Genomic DNA, 25,162 nt, shown 5'->3' on the forward strand with positions numbered 1-25,162 from the left:
AATTGAGAATGGATTGGTTGGCGGATGGTAGAGCAGTATAAATGAATGTGTCAAAAGTAGCAGCAATAATGTTTTATTGACAGTTTATGAGTATGTATAAATTGTCAATAATATAGTATGTTGTAAATTGTGATGGTGGTATTTTTGTTGTTATTTTGTTAAAGTACAAACATGTAAAACGTTTATATTTCACTTGAACTCCATTGTGATTTTTTTTAATGAAAGCTCATAACGATTTATGGACAACAATGCAATTAAGATTATATTTTATTCTTTCATCGAAATAGTTAACAATATATGTACTGCAATTAAAAAAAATCAAATTTTAGCATCAACAAAATTCTATCGGAATGGGTAGAGGTGATAGGTCACATCCACTTGTAAAGACATAGTACGTTATTAAAGCGGTTTGAGGTGACCACTATTGCAGGAAAGGGGATTATCTGAGAACATTTTTTGATGGTTTAAGATAAGTAAAGAAGGATTTGAAAAATGTTAATTTCGCGAAAAATGATATATAAAAATTGGAGTTTGTTTGCCGACAAAGATATACCTCAGCCTATGTAAATTGTAACATTAATCTACGGGGAGATCAAATGTATTTAGGGTTTTTTTTCAGAATTTTGTGGACCTATGGAATATTTAAACTTCCCAACAAAACTGTGGATTAGGATTAAAATTCAAAAGTGTTGCGTAGGTGGTACTTGGCTATTACATATGGAGCCATAGGGGTTTTTACACCTTTCGGGCTCAAGAAGTAGGCACCTGCCCTGAAGAAACTTTTACCGTAGTAATTGAGGCAGCGAATGTAAGTTGCTTCAACAAAAAACAAAGTGATTCGAGAGCAGGTCTTAAAGTGAACTTATCCGAAATTGTTTATGCCACGAGTACGAACACTAAGGGTTGTTCAAACACTTACATGTGCTTACATGTACGCCACTAACTGTTCTCCGTTTTTTTTTTTAACCAAAAGTACCCGGCCGACTGTGAGCGTTGAGCACACAACCGTCGGATTTTTAGTTCTGTGCCACGGTACTCATAACTTAGAAGAAGTTATATAAGTAGTTGTTTTTGTTTACATTTCTTTGTAATGGGTTACATAATGGCTAACGGATTTGTATTTTTGCTGGGATTGAATTATGATTTTGTATTTTAGTGTCTCCAATTTTTTTGATAGAGCTTCTATAAAAATACATACCTTGATTTGTACTGATTGTATTGTATGTATAGTAGTGGCTTGTATAAGCAGTCAAACTATCTGGAAAGACCAATTTGAATAATTAAAATTAATTTAATATATCTACATATACTGCCAATTTTTATATTTATTATACCCTCCATTGTCATTCCATTTATAACACATCGAAAAAAACGTCGGAGACCCTATAAAGTATATATGGGGCCTTCTGAGTGAAATCGAACACTTTTTGAAAAGTGGTTTTAGATTTCTTTTGTTTTTTGCTGCAGTGATGTTGATGATGGGCAAAGCACTTGAGTATATTTTCAGATTTTTTTTTACTAACAAATTCGAATTATGTAAAAAGTAAATGCAAAGAAACACTCATAACTTCCTTATTATTGGTCCAATTTGAAAAAATCTTTTTTATACCATCCACCATAGTATGGAGGGTATATTAAGTTTGTTTTTCAGTTTGTAAAGTATTGAAGTAATAAATTGCAACCTAGGTAATTTGACTTTTAAAGTTCTTAGGGGCCACAACACTAATCCACCAAAAACTTTCAACATAATTCCATATTTAGGTAGAGTCCCCATATAACGGCACCTTCCGATTTTCGGTATTTTGACAGTTTTTCCTACATTTTTAACTGAACGAGCTGTAATTTGACACTAAAGGTTCTGTGACGCCGGAAGTCGCTGGCTCGTTTCCGCCTACACAAACTGGTACTACGGGGTGGTACTTTATTGATATTGTACTAGGATTAAGTATTGAATTTCAAATGAATATTTTATAATATAAGTGAACATATGTATATTGAATTAATGAAACGCCATGTTTCTCTAAATTGTTCAAATGGCCCTCGAAGTTGCGTAGATTTTTAAAAAACAACGTCCAACGATATTCGAATGAGTTGATCGTTGTAGTGGCGACTGCATTGCAATCGAATGCTCTTGCAAGTAAACAACTAGCAACAAAATGCACGTCCATAGGTTTTCTATTGGCGCCTTCATTACTAGTGAATGCACTTGCAAGTAAACAACTCGGTTTATGCGCGTAAACATGTAGCAACAATGCGCCTGCGGGTGATGCATTCCGACTCTACTCGAACGACTACCGACTGGGGACATTTTCGCTACACGGGACACCACAAGTGAGTACCTCCAAGTGAGTTGGGTTAGGCCACTAGGATCGAAGAGTGAGTTGAAACGCCACCTCCAACCACATTGAGTAACCGGTTGCTAGCCCAGTGAGTTGTCCCACGCCACTGGAACCCATACCCGTGCCGATTCTGAGCAGGAAGCCTGGTGAGTTGTTACACGCCACCAGGAAATCCTTGTAACGCCACGGAGCAGGAAGCCGGTGAGTTGTCACAAGCCACCAGACAATCATCGTGACGCCACAGAGCCGCGAGCGAGAAGTCTGGTGAGTTGTCACACGCCACCAGAAAAACATTGTCCACCAGGAAATCCCAGTAACGCCACAGAGCAGGGAATCATTGTCCGGGAATATAACACGCAGAGCGGGTTTGGGAAGCCTCCCGACGACCAGTGAGTTGTCCAACGCCACTGGTATACAAGTCCGTCCTGATTCTGTGTAGGTCTACCGACGGAAGGACATCTGGAGCTACCACGCTAAAGCCGAGAGATATCATCGGTCGAGGACCGAACCAGATTTCAGAAACTACATTACAACGCGACGTAATACAATTCTCTAAATAAAGCGGGATAACCCTTCTTTAAAAATAACATTGTATCTTTCCTTACTCCTCTCACTGACAGAAATAAATTTCTGTGACGAACTCTGGCCACCGCGAGCTAGCTTCAGCGAACGGAGCCAATAGGTGTCGTTACAGTTCTTTGGGGTCACAACACTACTCCACCAAAAACGGTCAACATAGTTCCATGTTTAGGTATAGCCCCATATAACGGTACCTCCCGATTTTCGGTATTATGAGGATTTTAGTTACAACATTTAACCGAACAAGCTGTAGTTTGACATTTAAGATTCTCAGGGGTCACGAAATTTCTCCATGAAAAATCGTCATCATAGGGTCATGAAATTTCTCCATGAAAAATCGTCATCATAGGTGCAATTTTTGGTATAGCCCCTGTATAAAGGTACCTCCCGGTTTTCGGTATTTTGAGGATTTTATTTACAATTTTTAACCAAACTACCTGTAATTTTGCACTTCACGGTGTGCCTTAACCAAATTTAAATGGAAGGAGCTTACACCTGTGAAGTTTTTCCAGATTCTGAAACTGCAGTGTTTATAGATGAGAAAAATTAAAAAAAAAAACTAAAACAATCGACGGAGGGGTTTTTAAATAAATCGCGGTCAAAATACACACTTTTAGGGGTCTTTTTAGGTTTTCACGATTTAGCTTGGAAACCCCGAGCTCTATGTAAATGGGTCTGAAGAAAATGTTGTAGCAGTGAAAATTCTCTACAAAATTGACCTATATAATATTTTTGTAGGTTTTGTCGTTTTTGAGATATAGAAGTTCAAATTGGAACAATGTACTGACTGTATCGTCTCCTTATAAAACAATATCATGCACGTGAGCCTTAACTAACTTTAAATGAAAAACGCTTATACCTAGGATTTTTTTGCGGATTTTTAAACAGCTATGTTTATAGATGGCAAAAATCCAAAAACAGGAAAAAATCGCTGAAAGGTTTTTTAAATAAATCGCTGTCAAAATACACATTTTTAGGGTTTTCATAGGTTTTCACGATTTTGCTTGAAAACGGTAAGTCCTATCGAAATGGGGCTAAAGAAAATATTGTAGCTGTAAAAACTCTCTAGAGGATTGACCATTATGATTTGTTCTTAGGTTTTACCATTTTTGAGTTATAGAAGTTTAGGTCACATTTTTAGGTTATTTTGTTGTTAGGTTTTCACGGTTTTGCTTGGGAACGGCAAGTATTATCGAAATGGGACCAGAGAAAATCTTATAGAAAACCGCATGTCCTATGAAAATGGGACTAAGGAAAACTTTGTTGCAGTTAAAATTCTCTACTTTTTCTTTATTTGCACATTCGTTTTCCGAATATTAGCGACCAATACAATTTAATTACAGTTATCATATATACATTATTTGTTTTCATACATTATTTATGAAATCTGCAAATCCCTCTCTGTCTCTCGCCATGCTTAATAGATTTGTGACATCTCGAATACCAGTCCATTCCGTGATGTTATCAAGCCATGTTAAATCTTTTCTTCCTCTAATGGGGTTTCCTTCAATTTTTATGCGGGTTATATTTTGTAATAATTTATATTTTTGATTCCTCATAATATGTCCCAAATAAGCAGTTTTTCTTCTCTTTATGGCTGTGATGAGTTCTCTTTCGCAATGCATTTTCCTCAATACTTCAGCATTTGAAACATGAGCAGTCCAAGGAATTTTTAATATTCGCCGATATATCCATATTTCAAAGGCTTCTAACTTTTTAATATCGGCAGATTTCACTGTCCACACCTCCATTGCGTACAGTAGGACTGACCACACATATGCTTTGACAAATCGAGTCTTCGTTTCAAGATTGACGTCATGGCTGGTAAAAACTCGCTTGTATTTCAGAAATGCATCTCTCGCCAACTCTATTCGGCATCTTATTTCCTTCGAGGAGTCCCATTGTTCGGTAATTGTAGCTCGAAGATATTTAAAAGTCTTAACTCTCTGTATGTTTGAATTGTGTATTTTTAATATGGCGTTATTGTGTTCTTGTTTTTTGCTTATAATCATAAATTTTGTCTTCTGGATATTAATTTTTAAGCCATATTTTTCACTGCAAGTTGAGAGTGTATCCACAAGGTTCTGAAGTTGGGATATGTTATGTGTCATTAGAGTTGTGTCATCATCATATCTAATGTTGTTTAAAACCGTACTGCCTATATGGATGCCATTTCGCAATCTATTGATCGATTCGTGAAATATTTGTTCTGAATAAATATTGAAAAGCATTGGAGACAGTATACACCCTTGCCTGACTCCTTTGGATATAGGTATACTTTCCGTCATTTCTCCGTTTACCTCAATTTGAGCAGTCTGGTGCCAGTATAGACTCTTTATACATTGTATTTCTTTCTTATCTATATTTATTGAGTTAAGAATGTCTATCAGTTTATCATGTAGTACGTTGTCGAAGGCCTACAAGATTGACTTTTGTAATTTTTTCTTAGGATGTACCAATTTTGAGATATGTAAGTTTAAGTTGAAAAATTATAGTCATTGCACTGTTTTATAAGGAGGCGATACAGTCAGTATATTTTTCCAATTTGAACTTCAATATCTCAAAAACGGTAAAACCTACGAAAATATCATGAAGATCAATCTTGTACAGAATTTTCACTGCTACAACGTTTTCTGTAGTTCCATTTCCACAGGACTTGCGGTTTTCAACCAAAATCGTTAAAACTTAAAAATAACCTAAAACTGTGAACTTTGACCGCGATTTATTTAAAAAGCCCTCCGGCGATTTTTTTTAGTTTTTTGATTTTTCTCCTCTGTGAACATTGCAGTTTCAGAATCCGCAAAAACTTACTATGTGTAAGCTCCTTCCATTTAAATTTGGTTAAGGCGCACCGTGACTTGAGATGAGTGAGTGACTAGCTTACATATCATCCATCGCCCAGTCAAAACGGCTGAAGTTAAAATCTTGAAATTTGTACGAAAAGTACTAAAAGGTACTAAATGTGGTACCCTTCGTATTAGGCAAACGGTAAGAACTAGAAACTTGGAATGAGAGTCACAGATGGAGAGTTAAAAGGATGTACCAAAAGGTTTTTGGAAATTCGACTTCTAAGTGTACGAAAAGTACTAAAATTTACCAAATTTAGTACCAACTGTATATTTTTAACTGATTTAGCTAGAATATTAGAATTTGGTATGAAAATAAATGTTGGGTAATGGTGCTTCTAAAATAAAATAGTTTGGGAGATTCGTAATAAGGTGTACGAAAAGTACTAAATGGTACTACATTTAGTACAATTTGGATTTGGGTGAACTGGATGAACTAGCTGGAAAACTGACATTTGGAATTATGATTACTGTTGGAGTGTAGAATTGAGATATGGGGATAGTTTTGGAAATTCGTACTTATGTGTACAAAAATACTAAATACTACTAAATTTCGACTTGGGTGAACGCATACAGCTGGAAATTGAAATTTGGAATTAAGAGTACTGTTGAACTATAGAATTGATATATGGGGGTAGTTTTAGAAATTCGTACTTACGAAAGGTACTAAATTTGGTACAATTTGAATTTGGGTGAACGGATATAGCTGGGGCTCTGAAATTTGGAGTTATGATTACTGTTGGAGTGTAAGGGGTACGGAAAATATTAAATTGTACTAAATTTCGATGTTCTGTGTTTACCATTTCCATATTAAATATTTGAGAATTAACTTTATTTCATGAACGAATTTGCTGTAATTTGACATTTGAAGCGGTTATTACGCACAGCACTTCTCTCACAATATATGTCCATGTTTTGGTATATAACAGTAACACATGGTTTTTGGTAATTTCAGGGTTTTGGCAATATTTTTTTTAAATAATATTTTTTTTAAAATAAAATATTTTTTTTAAAAATTAATATAAATTTGGCATTTGATGTTCTCCACAGTCACGAAACTACATATATACATACATATGTTCCCACAACATCCCCGGAGGGAGACTTCTCTCATATCAATGAGTGCACGCCGATTCATATTGGCTCAATGATATGGGACCTACTTTTTATCGCCGAGTCCGAACGGCGTGTCTTACGACACCACTTGTAGAGAAGTTTTTCATGGCTGAAATACTCAGGAAATGTCGCCAGCATTACTGAGGGGGAATTTTGCCACCGTTGTAAACTTGATGTTGCTTGGCCTGGGATTCGAACCGCAGACATTCTGAGTGCAAGGCGGACGTGCTAACCATTGCACCACGGTTGTCCCACAGTCACAGTCACGAAACTTCCCAACCAAAAATTGCGAACATAGATACACATTTTCGTATAGCCCCCATATAACAGAACCTCCCAGTTTCCAATATTTTGAGGATTTTAGATATATTGTTTGACGTTACTACCCGTAATTTGACATTTTATATTACCAGCAGTCACAAAACTTTTCCATCAAAATTGTCTACATATGTAGGTCCATACTTTGATACAGCCCACATATAAAATTACTACATATTTTTATACCCACAGCATTTATGCTAACGAGACTATATATATATTCATACGGGCAAAAATTGTCTCATCGAAATAATGGTTTTAGACCCCAATGTGTGGACGAAATGTGTTTCAGACAATTTGGAGTTGATTTAGCATTGTCTGCCTGGATGGAGCGCACGATAACTCTTGAACGGATCAACCGATTCGGCCCAAAATCTGGCTTTCGTAATATTTTGTCCAAACTTAGTTTAAGTTCGAAGATGTGTTATATCGGTCCATTCCTTCCTGTACCTCCCCCACAATAGTTCGAAAATGTTCGGAAAATTTGTGCGCACGATAAAACTTGAAGTGAGTAGCCGATTAGGTCCATATTTTGCACATCGTGTAATTTCTACCAGACTTAGAAGAGGTTCCAATATGGACTCAATCGGTCCACTCCTTCGGGTACCTCCCACACAAAATATCGGATAAGTTCAGATTAGGACCTGCTCTCGAATCGCTTAGATTTTTGTTGTAGCAACTTGTATACACTGCCACCATACGACGGTACAAATTTCATTCCATACTTCCTGAGAAAATACCCTGGAAGGTGAAAAAAAAACCCTATGACACCGTGTGTAGTGGTTGGAACGGTCCAAAATGTGGCCTTCGAAATATTTTGTGCAAACTTAGTTTAAGTTTGAAGATAAGCCATATCGGTCTACTCCATCCAGTACCTCGCCCACAAAAGTTCGAAAATATTCGTAATATCTCACAAACGGAGCAACCGATTTGGTCCAAACTTTGGATATCGAAATATTTTGTACATACTTAGTTCATGTTCAAATTTGGGCCCTATCGGTTCAATCCTTGGGGTGCCAACCACACAAATGTTCAACATTTTTGTTTGGTAAGGGTCCGTTCGAAAAGCCTTTGTTTATTTTTACCCGGGGGGTAGGCTAGTATTGTACAAAAGTTCTATCTATCGATATTCCCCCCAAATTTTTGAGCTTTAATACAACCCATACTTTTATCGGTTCATACGCCCACAATTTTTAAAACCCCCTAAATACATAAGTGTTTTTGTGGGTAAAAAGTATTTCAATCCACACAGGCTGAGGGCATATCTCTGTCAGCAAAGCCGACTGTTACTTTTTACTCGTTTAAAGTAGATTAGATAATTTAGGCATTTGGATTACACTATGCAACACTGAAAATGCAAACAACTTCTAGTATGCATTTTTTGAAAGTACATATTTAGACTACAAAAACCCTAGTAGGGTTTTGTCCTGTCTAATCAAGTTTGAATTTTATGGCCTCATCTAAACCGGGCTAAATATACACTTTTTTGCATTTATCAGGCCTTTATCTCAAAAACGAATAGGAATTTGGCCTCGCTGTCTTTAGCAATATTGTAGCCCTAAGCTAGTAGAACGTATCTTTTGAAAAAACCACATAAGAAAAGCTCTATCTAACAAAAAAAAACATTGTTCCACAACATCCCATACGGGACAAGGGAGACTTCTCTCATATCAATGAGTGCACCCCGATTCATATTTAGCTCAATGATATGGGACCTACTGTTTATCGCCGAGTCCGAACGGCGTGTCTTAAGACACCACTTGTGGAGAAGTTTTTCAAGGCTGAAATACTCAGGAAATGTCGCCAACATTACTGAGGGGTATTTTGCCACCGTTGAAAAATGTTTGATGTTGCTTGGCCGAGGAATCAAACCCCCGACCTTCTGCGTGCAAGGCGGGCGTGCATACCATTGCACCACGGTGGCACCCAAAGCTCTATCTAGGGCATCAAAATCTATAAAATATAGAAAATTTTACATACTTGCAGAAATTCTGGTCAGTATCGGCTAAACTATTGGGAGTTGAACCAAGTAACCTTTCGCAAGAATCTTCCAAATAAAGATCTCAACAATTCTTTAGAACATTCTGAAACTCTAAAATGCTTACTTCATGTTGTTTCAGCGGTATTTTGTATCATATCTTTTACAACACGTATTTCAAACACAGTTCACACCAACAGTTTATTCTCGCATTTCGGATTTCACTACATTGTTGACATTTTTATTAAATCGTCGTTGAAAAATGTACTGAAAACAATGGCATAAAGGCATTTTTACAACAATGACATGTTCCGAAGAGTTGTGAAATATTCAGAAAAAATTAACGGTTTTGGAGATACGGTGCGAAATGTATAAAAATTGTGGAATTTTTACATATATTTTGAAATTTGAGGCAATAAATGTAGTTTTTCGAGTTCATTATTTCTCCAAATATTTTGTTCTTGTCCTTATCTACAAATTTGCTTCAGAGGTCAGAAGAAGATTCGCATTGGTTTCAGAGATATAGCCCCGAATTTCTTTAAAAACTCAATATTCAACCATGTTTAGATGGGGCCATAAAAGCCGAGCTGGATCTGACACAACAAAACCCAAGTAGGGTTTCTTGTCGTTTGGGTCTGTACTTTCAAAAAATCCTCAGTTCGAATTGTTTGCACAAGATCACCTTAAAAATGTTGCACAGTGTTATTAAATTTTTGCCCTAAAATTGTGGTTCCCTGTCCACAAGCTACTTATTCCATTTTGGTTAAGAATATTTTATGGTGGAGGTTATAACAATTTCAACAAATTTATAAAAATAGAAAAAATAGTAATTAAAAATGGTATAATCCCACTACCAAATACGAGCACTAACCACAATTAATTCGTACACAGAGCAAATTTCAACAATGTGTTATTCAAGAATGTATATTAGGGTCACCAAAAAAAACATTTTTTTTTATTTTGGAGCTCTTACCCTCTAAATTTGTTTCCATTTGATCCAAAAACCTTATATATGAAATTTTACGGCGGTCGGTTAACTTTAACCCGTGACAACAGAGCGATCTTTGTTTCTTAGTAATTTGTATGGAGCCAAAGGTACATTTTCACGAAAATTCTCTAAAGGCCGCAATTATGGTCCAATCGACGAAAAACCCCTACCAGTTCATTATTGTGGCTAAGAAACAATTTCTACAAAAATTCGTGACGATCGGTTAACGATAACCCGTGCCCTCTGGTCGCTCTTTATTTTTCACAGTATCTTGTATGGGGGCCAAAGGCGAATTTTCAGAAAATCGATCTACAGGCCACAATTATTTTCCAATCGATGAAAAAAATTTACCAGAACATTATTGTGGCTAAAAAACCAATCCTACAAAAAATTATGAAAATCTATTCTCTTTAGTCATATATATGACGTTAATTAAGTTTCATGTTAAATAGTGAAAAAATACCTGGTGTACGAATTAATTGTGGTTAGGGCTCGTAAGACTTAAATTTTTTTCTAAGTAATCGTAGTTTAAAAGAAAAAAATCAAGAAAATCGATGAGCCCACTGTACAATGATTTTCTTTTTGTTTTAGTAGATAGCTGATAAAAGAACAATAAACCCAAAAAAATCTTTTTCTCCCGATATAAGTTGATATAACCATGTCCGTCCGCCTGTCTGTTGAAATCAAGATACAATACACAATTTTAAAGGTAGAGCTTTATAATTTTGTTTAGAAGTATCTATTACTCCTAGGATGTTTGGTATTAAAATTTATCTATATCGGTCCACGTTTTGACATACCCCCCTCCTTACAGCTGTACCTCCCGATTTTTGATATTTTTGAGGTTTTGATCTCAATATTCCGACCGAAATTGCTGAAATTTTGTATTTAGACTTCGTTGGGCGTATAGAACATTCTTTCTGTTACCCCTAGGATGTACTGGAAATGGTCTACATTAAACCACATTTTGATATAGAACGGTACCTTCCAATTTTCGGTATTTTGAAGATGTGAACCCTACTATCACACCCAAAATGCTTAAGTTTAATATTTAGACGTGATTATAGGTACACGTCTTTATATAGCCCCGTAGAACCCAACTTAGCTCCCATATCCCACCGAAATGGGCAAAATTGGGTATTTAGTTTTCATTGAGGGTCTAAAACTTTCCACCAGACATGTGTTGGTATGGGTCCACGACTTCAAAAAACCCCATAGAACGGTACCACGTTTTCGTTATTCTGAAAGTTTTAGCCACATTATTGAACAGAAATGACTGATATTCGGTATTAAGCCTTCATTGGAGTTACAAAACTTTCCTCCAAAAAGTTATTGGTACAGGTCATCTTTATGCGCCTACATAGAACGGTACTCCCGAAAATTGTATTTACTAAAAAGTTAAATATAAAAAATAATTACATAATTAAGCTACAATGTTTTATTTACAAAAACGCACAAAAATCTAGAAATTTCGATTAGCATCAAATACTATACTCTTCCCCGTGATGGAATTTCTCGAATAAAACGCCTGCATTTAAATTAAAAATGGTTACAAAATTAAACTGAAGCGTTTTATTTGAGAGATTCCATCATGGAGAAAATTATATTGCTTGGTGTTAAGTGAACAATTATTTTATAGATTTTAGTGCATTTATAAATAAAACACTGGAGCTTAATTTTTTTAATTATTTTAATTTATTTGCAATTTATTTAAATTAAAAATACCAACATAGTATTTTGGCAACAATTACCTTAAAATCACTGACAACAAAAATTTTTGAGTTTATATTGAGTGAATATTGAAAAATAGTTTTAAAATAAAATATAAGTCTGTGACGTGTCTGTCGCAATGAAATGCATTTCGCAATCTATAGCTGTGTTCCTTTACTTACCTGAGGTTACCATTTTAACCATTTGTTACCATTTTTAACCTGCAAAGCGTTCCTTAACCCCGAAAAGTGGCAAAACTGGAAGCAATTTTTAAGAGAGTGAGAGGGGAGAGAGAGCGAAAATGGCTTTCTCTTCTACCACAGGCTACCAGCAAAATTTCTGCAGGTAGAAAATTGCAGAAGTGACTTTTCGACTTTTGTTTGACGATTATTTCACAAAACAACACTAAATTAAAAACTGTGAAATAAAAGTCGAAAATTGATTTTGCTCTGTTTTTTTCTGACATTGCTGCCAGACCTACCATTTTTCCGTTCCTTTACTTTTCTGGTAAAAATTTTCATGAGAGAGCAATTTTGAACATGTTTGACACTTTTCTCTTTTACCACTCTTACCATTATAAAAGTAAAGGAACAAAGCTTATGTGTAGTTTTTTTGGTGGATTTTGGTGCAATGTGCGGTGTAGCGTATCAGTAATAAACTGTTATACACCTAATACTTATACGCCACAAAGGTGGTATAAATATAAACTACAATAAAAAGTTATGGTATGGCAATAAACATACAAAAAAACAAAAGAAATCGTTAATCGAATGTAGTAATCGTAAAACACTCTATGTTATCTATTAGTTACATAATTTTAGCTAAAACCTCAAAATACCTAAAATCGGGAAATACATTTATATAGGAACCATACCCAAACTTGGAAAGATGTTGACAATTTTTGGTGGAAAACAACAAATGTCAAGTTAAGAGTAAGTAGAACATTCAACAAATGTGGCTAAAACTCTGAAAATACCGAAAAAAGGGAGGTACTGTTCCAAAACATAGATCTATGTTAAAAATTTGTGATGGAGAACTTTCTTGACTACTGGGCACCTCAAGAAACCCACAAAATGCAATCCCACGGCAGCGGGTTCTTTCGTACCGGATTGACCCGGAACAACACAAAATCATCGTTCCGGCCAGCGGCTGCCACCTCAGTGTACATATGTTTGTATTTGTTTCGTTTTTCTGTGTTGGGAGCAGCATATCCCGGAATGCCTGCTCCGAATTCTGTTGGTCCGGGCCAGGACGGAGGAAAACCCAGGACCAATATATCTGTATCTATATCTTCACCCACATTCAACCTTAGGTGAGATGCAAAAGATGTCAGGAGTGGGTGCATCTAAGGGGTTGCTCTGGACTTGTCCATGTGAGGGACTATGACAGGGACTATGTTACTGCATGCTGCGTGAACACAGTCCCCAGTGAGTCGTCGTCAGATTACGAAACTCCCTCGTCGTCTGACTACGAAGCTCCCCCGCAGTCCCATCGACAACAACCGCACACGCAGCCTTTAACACCAGCCGTTGTTGTCCCAATCCCAGAGAATGCATCCTTTTTGCAACTTAATTGCAATGGACTCCGAGGTAAGATCGAGGAAATAATAGATTTCATGAGTCGGAAAACATCATCGCTGCGGTGCAAGAAACCAAGCTCAACAACAACTGTAGCTTACAACGTTGTGATGGTTACAATGTGCTAAGAAAAGATCGCACCAGACGTGGAGGTGGGGGATTAGCTTTCCTATTGCACCAGTCTGTCCAATACAGACCTATCTCGCTTGAGCCTGTCTTTAATGACCCGTACATGGAATGTATGGGGGTAGCAGTCAGGTGTTGTCCTGCCGAGATAGAGTTGCTGAACGTATATATCCTGCCGGGAAATAGCTGTATCTCAGATCAGGTCCTGGGGGACTTTAATGCGCATCATGAGATGTGGCATTCGGCCCTCGGAAACGACCAGAGAGGACGCCCCTACAAGAATTAGAGGAGAGTGTCACAGCTCGCCAGACATAACCATCGTGTCACCTGGTCTGACGTTACCTGGCAACCCGTAATTTCCCTTGGATCAGACCATCTCCCCATAATCGTATCCATTAGCAGACCACCCGATTTCATTACCTCTGAACGCCGCACATTCGTCAATCATAAGAAAGCTGATTTGCCGGGTTTCAGAGAGTTCACCAATCACCGCTTCAGAGAACTGCCCAATCCTTCTGATGTTCGGGTAGCGGAAATGACGTTCCGAGACATCATCACTGCTGCAGCCGCTCGCCATATCCCTGCTGGTCGAATACCCAAAGTAAGACCAAACTTCCCAGCAGAGGCGACGGGATTAGCAAATGAGCGCGAAGAGCTTCGCCGAACCAACCCCAATGACCCCAGAGTCAGGGAGCTGACACTGGAAGTTAACAAGCTGGTCGGCGAGCATAAGTGGAACAAGTGGTTAAATCATCTGAAGAGTTGCAACATTGGAGCCGGTATAGGTGAGGTCGAGCACCCCGAGATTGACAAGGCGAAGAGAAGAGTGTTACGTCGCATCAGATCTCTTCCTGCAGAGGAGGAACCACCACAGTTTACAATAGATGGTGTTGCCATTGCCATCAGGAACGCTAAATCATCCAAAGCGTTGGGCCCTGATGGAATCTCCATGGTAATGCTGAAGCAGCTGGATGAGCCGGGAGTGGAGTATCTCACTAAAGTTCTCAACCTGTCGCTAGCCACCCTTATTGTTCCCGAAGTCTGGAAAATGGGCAGGGTGGTCCCGCTACTGAAGCCAGGCAAGGATGCCAGCAAAGGTGAATCGTACAGGCCGATTTCGCTTTTGTCACCTGTAGCGAAGACCCTTGAGGCCTTAGTCCTCCCCAGCATTAGAAATAGCTATCAAGTTGCCGATCATCAGCATGGATTCCGCACAGCACGACAACAGCGATGCACGCCATCTCCACACATATTTGTCGAGGACTCAACCAGGAGCGGCCGTGAGATAGAACAGTGATGGTGGCGCTTGACTTATCAAAAGCCTTTGATACTGTCAAGCACTCCACGCCGTTCGAGGACATTGAGCAGACAACCCTTCGGCCAAGTCTGAAACGTTGGATAATCAACTATATGTGTGATCGCCATTCGTATGTGGAATTCAGGAACAAGAAATCCAAGCCCCATAGAGTAAAACACCCCAAGGTGGGGTGATATCTCCGGAACTGTTTAACCTGTACCTCTCCTGTATTCCGTCCCCTCCAGACGGCATCGAGATCGTAACGTATGCGGATGATTGCACGATCCTGGCGTCGGGTACCTATCCTGATGACATCTATGAGAGACTGAACAATTATTTAACCGATCTTACTACCTTTTTCCATTCGAGGACATGGACAGCGCAGTTTGGAAGAGAATTGAATGTCGTGTCGAACGTTGTCGAAGGTAGCAGAATTCCGACCACAAACTGCCCCAAAATTTTAGGGGTCACATTCGACACTACTTTCACGTCGTGCGCGCACGCCACAGCTATCTGCGACAAACTGAAAAGTAGGAAAAAGTTCCTCAAGTTCCTAGCCGGCAGCACTTGGTGTGAAGATAAAGAAACCTTGTTGACCACATATAACGCGATAGGTCGGTCTGTGGTAAGCTATGCGGCACCAGTCTGGTCCCCGAGATTATGTGATACGAATTGGAAAACGATTCAAACTTGCCAGAATGCCGCCTTTAGAACAGCAACAGGGTGCCTCCTCAAATCTTCAGTGGACCATCTGCACGAGGAGGCAAAGATTCTTCCAGTAGAGCAACACAATGAGATGCTTTCGTTGCAGTACCTGCTTGGATGTTACCGTGCGAGCCATCCCAATCATCATCTTGTGGGTAGGCCCGGCACATACAGGCAGATCAGGAAGGATATCCATGCTCTAGAGGGAGAGGTCCAACGATACAGGAGAGAACCCCTAGATCAACAAGCATATCAAGCAGGATTGAATAGCATTCACACAGACGCAGTTGCCAAGGCCTTAAGCAATTATAGTGTGAATAAAGTACTCGGAGTACATCCTCCAACTATCGCAGCTGAGGAGCGTCAGCTGCCACGACAAATCAGAGTAGTTTTGGCTCAACTACGCTCGGGATATTGCAGTCGCCTAAATTCATATTGGGTGGAAATCGATCGCGCCGTGCAAGACATATGCCCAGTATGCGGCATGGGCTCGCACGACACACAACACCTTTTTAATTGTCCCGCCAAACCTACCCATCTAACTCCAGTGGATCTGTGGATACATCCCATCGAAGCAGCCACTTTTCTGGAACTGGAGATAGACCCAGAGCCAGATTGAACAGAGGAACGAACAAATAAACATAACAAAAACACTGTTACAACAACAACAACAACCAAGAAATACCTGGAGAAGAACTGTTTTAAAAGAATTACAAAATCAAAACATAAACTTTGAAAATATCAAATTTTTATGTATGTTCCCATGCGGAATAAATAAAGGAAAAAAATATATATATTGTGCCACTTCTTATCACCTTCGCATCTCGTATAACCTTTTCAGCTAAATGTTGAAAAGATCATACGAGAGGCCACCACCTTGTCTGAAAAGTCTTGTGGTACCAAACTCTTCGGAGAGGTTATATTTTAACTGACGATCGAGTATCAGTTAATGTCATTCTACAAAGCTGGATGAGCTTTGCAGGGGTACCAAATTCAGACATGACTTGGAATACCTTTGAACGTAGGGGGCTGTCGAAGGCTGTTTTGTATTCAACAAAAAGGTGGTAAGTGTCGATCTGCACCTCTGGGGTCTTTTCCAAGATTTGCCGCAGGGTAGATATGATCAATGGTGGATTTGCCAAGTCTAAAGCATTGATATGACCCAATTATTTCATTTACCATAACCTTTATTCGTTCGCACATTTTCGCTGACACTATCTTGTACGCAATAGGGAGAATACTTATGCCCCTATAGTTAGAGCATCTCCTTTCTTGTGTACAGGACAAAGGATACTCAGGGTCCAATCGTCGGGTACTCGTTCTTCTTGCCAAATGGTGCTAACTAGCTGACGAATACACTTTATCAGCGTGTCGCCTCCGGCTTTAAACAGCTCGGCTGGTAATCCATCGGCTCATGCTGGCTTATTATTCTTCAGCCGGTTTATTATTGTCTTTATTTCATCTTAGCTGGGTGGTATACATTCAATATCATCTTCTGGGATTGGAACTGTGGTATGTTCTTCAACTTCGCTACTATTGGATACCAACAGTTTGGAAAAATGCTGCTTCCATATCCTGAACACACTATCTATATCAGTTACCAAATTACCTTACTGGACTCTTCATGAGGATGTTTCATCAGTTTGATGTTTCACTCTTTGGTAGAACTTTCGGACTTCATTCTGGCTCCTGTACATCTCAACTTTTTCGCACCCCCCGCCTTTCCATTTCTCTTTTTTCCTGCGCAAAAGACGTTTCTTCTCTCTCCTTTTCTCCCGATGCCGCTCTCGTGCGCTACGTGTTGCCACTGATTGTAGAGTAGCCCTATATAGCCCTATATGGATTCCTTGGTGGTGGTCTCTGGTATCCAAGTATGGATTTTGCGACTGTTTGCATGGAGTGGGCCATATTTTGCCATTGTGCTGATATGTTATCGGGACGAGGAGTGCTTTCATTAAGCAATTGGGCTAATTGAGTGGAATATGCTGTGGCTATCTGTTGTGTTTGCAGCTTGCCGATGTCCAATTTCCGCTTTGTATCTGTTCGTGCTTTGTTTGCAACTTTTAGACGGGTACGTACCTTTGCTGCAACAAGGTAGTGGTCCGAATCTATGTTTGCTCCTCGGAACGATGGTACATCCAACACGCCCGTTGAATGCCTATCACAACATGATCAATTTGATTACCTGTTAATTGATCTGGAGACAACCAGGTGGTATTGCTGGTACTGCTAACTGCCAGCCTGACTAAATTTCCCGACTGTTGGGCCAAAGATATTCTTCTTTCCAATTTTGGTATTAAAATCGCCTAGAATAATTTGAATGTCATGGGCAGTGCAACGGTCATAAGTTTCTTCTAATCGCTCGTAAAATATATCTTTGGTCTGTTCGTCCTTGTCTTCAGTGGGAGCATGAGCGCAAATAAAGCTGATGTTGAAGAAATTTGCTTTAAATCGAATTGCAGCGAATCTTTCATTCACTGGGGTGTAGCTGGAGACCTGATGCTTTAAACTCCGACCAACTACAAATCCGCAACCAAACTCATACTCTGTGTCATGGCAGCTATAATACAGTGCGTCATCTGTAGGTGTTGTTGTGACGCCTTTCCCAATCAATCGTATTTCCTGTATGGCAGTAATGTCGGCCTTGTACTTTTCAAGTATATCTGCCAATACGTAAACTGCAACTTCTCTATAAAGAGTGCGAACATTCCAGGTGCAGAGTCGTAGATCATGGTCCTTAAAACGTTTGCGGGGTTCGTCAACTTTCGAGGGTTTTGTTTTTCTTTTCTTTCGTTTTTTCGTAGTAGGTTGCTTTTTCTAGGGGAGGGTTACTAACCCGACGCACAAACCCAAGTTTTAACGTTCTTATTGGAGAACGTCCGGCACACGTCAGCTTACTACCTTTAACGGGTGTTAAAGGCAACTCCCCAGGTGACACCAAGCACAGGGCAGTATCCACTTGAGATGAAAGAGGGACCGAGATAAATCTTGGACTTTGCCATGTTAAAGCTGGTCAGGACGGTTCCTTTGTAACTTCCATCCCCTACCTTAAAATCACATACAACAACAAATTTTGAGTTTATATTGAGTGAATATTGAAAAAAGGTTTTAAAATAAAATATAAGTATGTGCCGTATCTGTCACAATGAAATGCATTTCGCAACCTATGTGTATTTTTTTGCGGATTTTGGTGCAGTGTGCGGTGTAGGTACAATAAACACACAAAAATCGTAAAAAACTCTATGTTCAACCGCACGAAATCCTCCATAAAATATTATGAACCAAAATGAAATAACTAGACGCCTTTCCGATCCACAGTTTTAAGAAGAAAGTTAGGCTAGAAAATGTAATGTCTTCAATCGGACGGTACCATTTAATGAGTTATGTACACAATTTGTGTTGATCAAATTATGAGTAATTTAGTAACAGAATTTTAGCTAAAACCTTAAAATACCTAAAATCGGGAAATAAAGTTATATAGGATCCATAACCAAACATGGAACGATGTTGACATTTTTTGGTGGAAAACAACAAATGTCAAATTAAGAGTAAGTTGGACATTCAACAAATGTAGTTAAAACCCTCAAAATGCCGAAAAGACATGGATCCAAAACATGGATCTATGTTAAACATTTTTGGGTGGAGAACTTGCGTGACTACTGGAAACCTCAAGAAACCCACAAAATGCCGAAAACCTTGAGGTACTGTTATATGGGAACTAACCAAAACTTATCTATGTTGATTATTTATGTACTTTGTAGACAAGTACATGTTTCGTGATATAATGGTCCAAAAGCACTAAATTAAATTCTGACCAACTGAAATGACAATTGGGCGCGATCTCTATCAAGAGGAATCACTCCCAAAATAATAATAATTCTATTAGCAACACTTTTGAACCTTTTTTGTCGGTTCATACGCCAAATATATGTTTTTTTTTTTTTTTTGCAAATAAGCATTTCAATCTCTCTGACGACAAAACCGACTGATACTTTCTTACTTGTTCTGATAAAAATTAAAAAATATATATTTTTCGCCAAACTTCAATTATCACATAAAATTAAATTCGGAAATTCTTATTTACTTACCATGCCACCGTTTTTTTTTTTTTCAAAAATAACAAAGGCCAATTTGTGTGTATTCTTTAGTAACATCTAAATATTTGTACCTTGCAATAAAAAAATATTCTGAGTTCAATGTAAAAATATGAAAATGCAGTTCAATGCACTTGACACAATATGAAAATTTAAAAAAATAAAATATATTAATTTTTCTAACGGTTTAAATATAACAAAGAGTAAAGTTCTTTGTATTCTGTCTAACAATTAGTCGATGACACATTTGCTAGATTAAGTTTCCATTCCATTCTTTTTCTTTTTTTCTTTATTTCACATCACAATTGCCATGCAAAGCAGCAACAAAGCAAACAAAATTAAATTACGAAAAAAGAAGAAATTTCAGACAGAAATAAAAACGTCTTGCCTCGCACGAAAGCATCATCATCATCACTAGCAGCAGCAACACCACCACTACTGCCACCAACCGAGTAACCAACCATGTTACACATTCAACATTTCACCACATTCATTGTTCAAATGTGTTGCAACCGCAACATAAATAAGCTCTATACCGCGAGCCTCCATTCCAACACCATTACCACTAACACCACGAATGCCACCGTAACAACAAAAAAGCAGCAGCAGTAGCAACACCACTGCCATCAGCAAATGGCAATTGCAATAGCAGCAGCAACAACAACATCAATAACGAAAACGACAACAGCAACTTAATTTTAATTTCTCAAACAGCGTTTCTCATCTTGTTTTATACTCTTTTATGGTTAACAGTACGATCATATATATGTACATACGTGGGTAGGATGTTAAAAATGAGTTTTAGAAAAAATGGTGCAGTGGATTGATATTTTTTATAATTTTTATACTCTCAGCTTCTTCTAACTTCAGCCATTCCTTTCGATAGTTATTGTCCCCACCAGCCACTTTTATTGATCATCGTAGATTTTGTTAAAGCCATTACGTCAGGATGAGTTGACTTGAAAAAAAGAACCACCAGAAATACATTTGGGGAAAATTACAAGACTATCATCGGGCAGCAATTTCGTCGAGTCGGCATGGTTTTTTAAGTTTTGGGCGCATTATCCCAGGAAATGTGGATTTAAATACATTTTTTTAAATACATTGCATCATTGTACTCAGGCCCACTAGATTTACCTTGGGTAAAACTTCCAAAAGCATCAGCGAACAGCCCTCAACCAGGAGTTAATCAAAAATTGTTAAGCATTTGTGGTAGCCAGTCTAAGTTAGGAAGAAATATTTAGAAGGTAAAAATGTTGAACAAAATCATATAAACCAGCTAAGCAGACTAACTGACCTTTGGACATATCAAGATATGATCTTAACATATCGTTAATTTATACCATTTATTCAAAGAGTGTCGCATCTCATGAAATTCCGTTTTAAAAAACGTTTAAAAAACGTGTTTTGTGCTGCGGATTGAAATTTAATTTCTCAACATAAAAATATTATTGCAACTACTTGTTTTGTAACGGCGTTAAATCAACCCGGGCCGGCCTTCCTTCACGAGCTATATAAGGAAATTACTAGGAACAATTAGTTTCCGTTCGTTAATGAAAGCGCAAAACTCTTCCAATAAGTTAAGGCTTATTCCCTGGAGAAGCAGAATATTTATACTGATGGTAACTCCTTTATACTGAAAATTTTCTGTGTGGAGGTTTTCTACTCATGGAGATTCCAAAATAACAAGTTACATCCACTTCAGAGGGAAAATATAGCAAAACCCTTCTTTCCAAAACATGGATAAATATTTAAAATTTTCTGATATGAGCTTTTGTATTAGGGTGGAGTGATTTCAACACCTTATTGGACCTTTCGCGTTTCTGATTCCTGGGACTAAACGGAGCAAAAAATCCACTAGACCATATGTCTACGGTGAAATTCGAGCCTCCCGATTCTGACTTAATTTTTTGCTCTGTACAATTCAGGAATCAGAAGCGCGAAGCGCCCAATAAGGCATTTTTCCTTCCATACAATCCTTCGACAAAACCAAATTATAGCAATCTCGATTCGAAAATTTGACAAAAACCCATCGAAATACATAAAATCGGGCAGAACCCATTCAATTAAGCCTTCCATTCTGAATATACTTGAATATATAGGGCTAGTTGTTTGCGTGTGAGTCTTCTATCTTCTGGAATTACCGAATTCCAAATATAAATCGTAAATCGGGTGATAACCTATTCCGTGGACTATACCAAACCGTGGACCTAAACTGTTTGTGTTTTTGCAAGGGATGTTTTGTATCCCTAACGAAAATTAAATACCAAATTTCGGTTATTCCGGTTATTCCACATTATTCAGTGTGGCGACAATTATCAAAATACCGAAATTTGAGAGGACAGCTCTATGGAAACTGTATCAAAACGTGGGCCTGTACCGAGAAATTTCTGACATATTTCAGTTAAATAATGTGGCAAACACTTTCCAAACACTGAAAATCGGGGGTAACGTTTTAGTCGGGCTATATCAGAAAACTTTATAGCGCCAATGATGACTAACTACCATTTCGGAATATTGAGGATAAATATTCAAAATACAGAAAATCGGAAGGTACCTTTGCAGCGTGCTAAACGAAGACGTCGCCCTATGAAAAAAATTTCAGGTCGAAAGTTTTAAAGACTAAATTTCAACCATTTTATTTTGATAAAATCGTCAAAATACTGAAAATGGGGAGGTGTCCTTCTATAGGGCCTATATGAACATTTCTAGTGGAAAGTTGTATAACCCACAACGAAAATCGGGAGTTACCGTTCTATGGGCGTTATATGAAAACGTAGACCTATTCTGAGAATTATCTTCTGGAATATTTTATAGCCCACCAAACTTGTATATCCACAACGAAAGCCAAATAGCAAAATTTTAGGTATTTCGGTGGGATATTGAGCTCGCAACCTTAAATGACCCCTCTATGGGGGCTATATGAAAATGTAAACCTATACTATACCTATACTGAAATATATATTTTATAAGCAATCGAAGATTAAATGCCCAATTTTAGCATTTCGATTGGATATTGAGAACACAACCTTCAACATAGCGAAATTTTGGAGGCACCGTTGTATGGGTGATATATGAAGACGTCGAGCTATGCCGACAAAATTTCAGACGGAAAGTTTTATACCACTCCACCCGCTGTAACCTTAAAAATAATAATAATAATTGTTCCACAAACATCCCAGGTGGGACAAGGGGGACTTCTCTCATATCAATGAGTGCACCCCGATTCATATTAGCTCAATGATATGGGACCTACTGTTTATTGCCGAGTCCGAACGGCGCGTCCTAAGACACCACTTGTAGAGAAATTTTACATGGCTGAAATACTCAGGAAATGTCGCCAACATCACTGAGGCGTATTTTGCTACCGTTGAAAATTTGATGTTGCCTGGCTTGGGAATCGAACCCTAGACCATTACGTGCAAGGCGGTTGTGCATACCATTGCACCACAGTGGCAACCTTAAAAATACCGTGGACAAAAAGAACGTGGACATACACCTACAATTTTCTGGTATAAAGATGTATAACCCCAGCGAACACTAAATATCAAATTTCAGCCCTTTCGAAATCGAAACGTAGCCTCATATGGGGCTATATGAAAACATAAACCTATACTGATTACACTGTGACACAAAATGGAACTCAAAGTCTGGGGGGTGGAAAATTTCTTTTGGAGATGAAAGCCCTTGATTAGTATACCAAGATTCCAAAAGGAAATTTTCGCCATAGGTCAAGTTTCTGAGATATTGCGCGATGAAATTTTTGATTTTTTCCCTATAGCATATTTAACTATGTTTAGTTTTTCTGTATATTCGTTATTGTTTATGCATAGGTATGTAGACATTACCAATGGGTATTGCTTATGTAGACATCTGGGGTGCTTCTGAAATATTTACCACAAATAGCTCTTGTGTTGATGAACATGTTAATAACAAATTTTCTTGGAGGATAGATCCGGTTATCTCAGTTTTTGAACCGGATATTCCGACATTAAAACCGATTTTTGAACCGGTTTTAAGTAACCGATTAAACTTATATGTATACCATTAAAAATCTTATAGAGTTGTCAATCAAATTAAATTAATTCGCTTATAAAAACATTGCTAGTTGCAGTTCTAGAACAAAACAAGTAAAAACGCGTTAAGTTCGGCCGGGCCGAACTTTTCATACCCTCCACCATAAAATATTCTGAACTAAAATGGAATAATTAGTTTTCATTCCTGTCCCCAACTTTAAGTGGATACGTTAAAATGTCAGATAATGTACATAAAATGCTTCATTCGGGAGGCCCTTTTTTATGGTGCCTATATCTAACTATGTATGTTGACAATTTTTGGTGGGCTAGAAATTGGGAGGTACCGTTATATAGGGGTTATAATAAACCATGGACCTATGTTGACAGTTGTTGATGGGAGTCTTTAATGTCAAATAACTCCTAATTCGGTTAAAAATTGTAGCTAGAATCCTCAAAATACCGAAAATCGGTACATAACGTGGGAACATCAAATGCCATTAACAGCTAGTTTGGAGGTATGTGGGCTATACGAAAATATGAACTTAAATGAACAATTTTTGTTGACTTTTAGATTACAAATTACAGAAAGTTCGTCCAAAAAATAAAACTAAGGTACGAAAAATCGGGAGGTTTGTTTTGGGGCTATACCAAAACATGGGCCTACGTTCGGTTAAACATTTAAGTAAAATCCTCATAGTACCGAAAATCTGGAAGTATCGTTATATTGGGGCTATGTTGAAAATTTTTGATGCAGATGTGTGGTGACCACTACAACCTTCAAATGTCAAATTACAGTTAGTTCGGTTAAAAATTGTAGCTAAAATTGCCAAATTACTGAAAATTGGGAGGTACCGTTATATGGGAGCTATATCCGAACGTGGAGCTATGTTGACAATTTTTGATGGAGAGGTGTTGTGACCAATAAGAACTTCAAATGTCAATTTACTGCTAGTTCGGTTTAGTATTGTAGCTAAAATCATCAAATTACTGAATTGGACAATTTTTGGTGGAGAGGTGTGGTGACCTCTAAGAAATTCAAATGTCAAATGTTCAAATTACAGATATTTCGGTTAAAACTTGTAGGTAAAATTCTCAAAATACCGAAAATCGGGAGGTACCGTTGTATGGGGCTATACCAAAACATGGACCTACGCACAGAGGGGAAACATAGGCCTAAAGTTGCTCAAAACTCAAAATATGAAAATCGTTGATAAACGGCAACCAGACTCTTTTCTACATTTGCTATAACCATTCTCGACTTTGTAAGATTAACCAATCCAATGCAGCAGTCGATTGAACTCAGCCATACTGAAAACAAAAAGTAAATTTTCGAAAACTAAGAAATTAGGTAAATATTAAAATGACATTATTTTCGCGAAAATTAAAATTTTTTCAAGATTTATTGTTTTTGTACAGTCTCCGAACAAGATTAGCATTTAAAATTTTCAGATTGATTTTACATCTTTGCTCTTT

Source organism: Musca autumnalis, unplaced genomic scaffold (assembly GCF_047663935.1).
Source record: "Musca autumnalis isolate F117 unplaced genomic scaffold, ASM4766393v1 scaffold_2, whole genome shotgun sequence".
In the NCBI taxonomy this organism is placed as follows: domain Eukaryota; kingdom Metazoa; phylum Arthropoda; class Insecta; order Diptera; family Muscidae; genus Musca; species Musca autumnalis.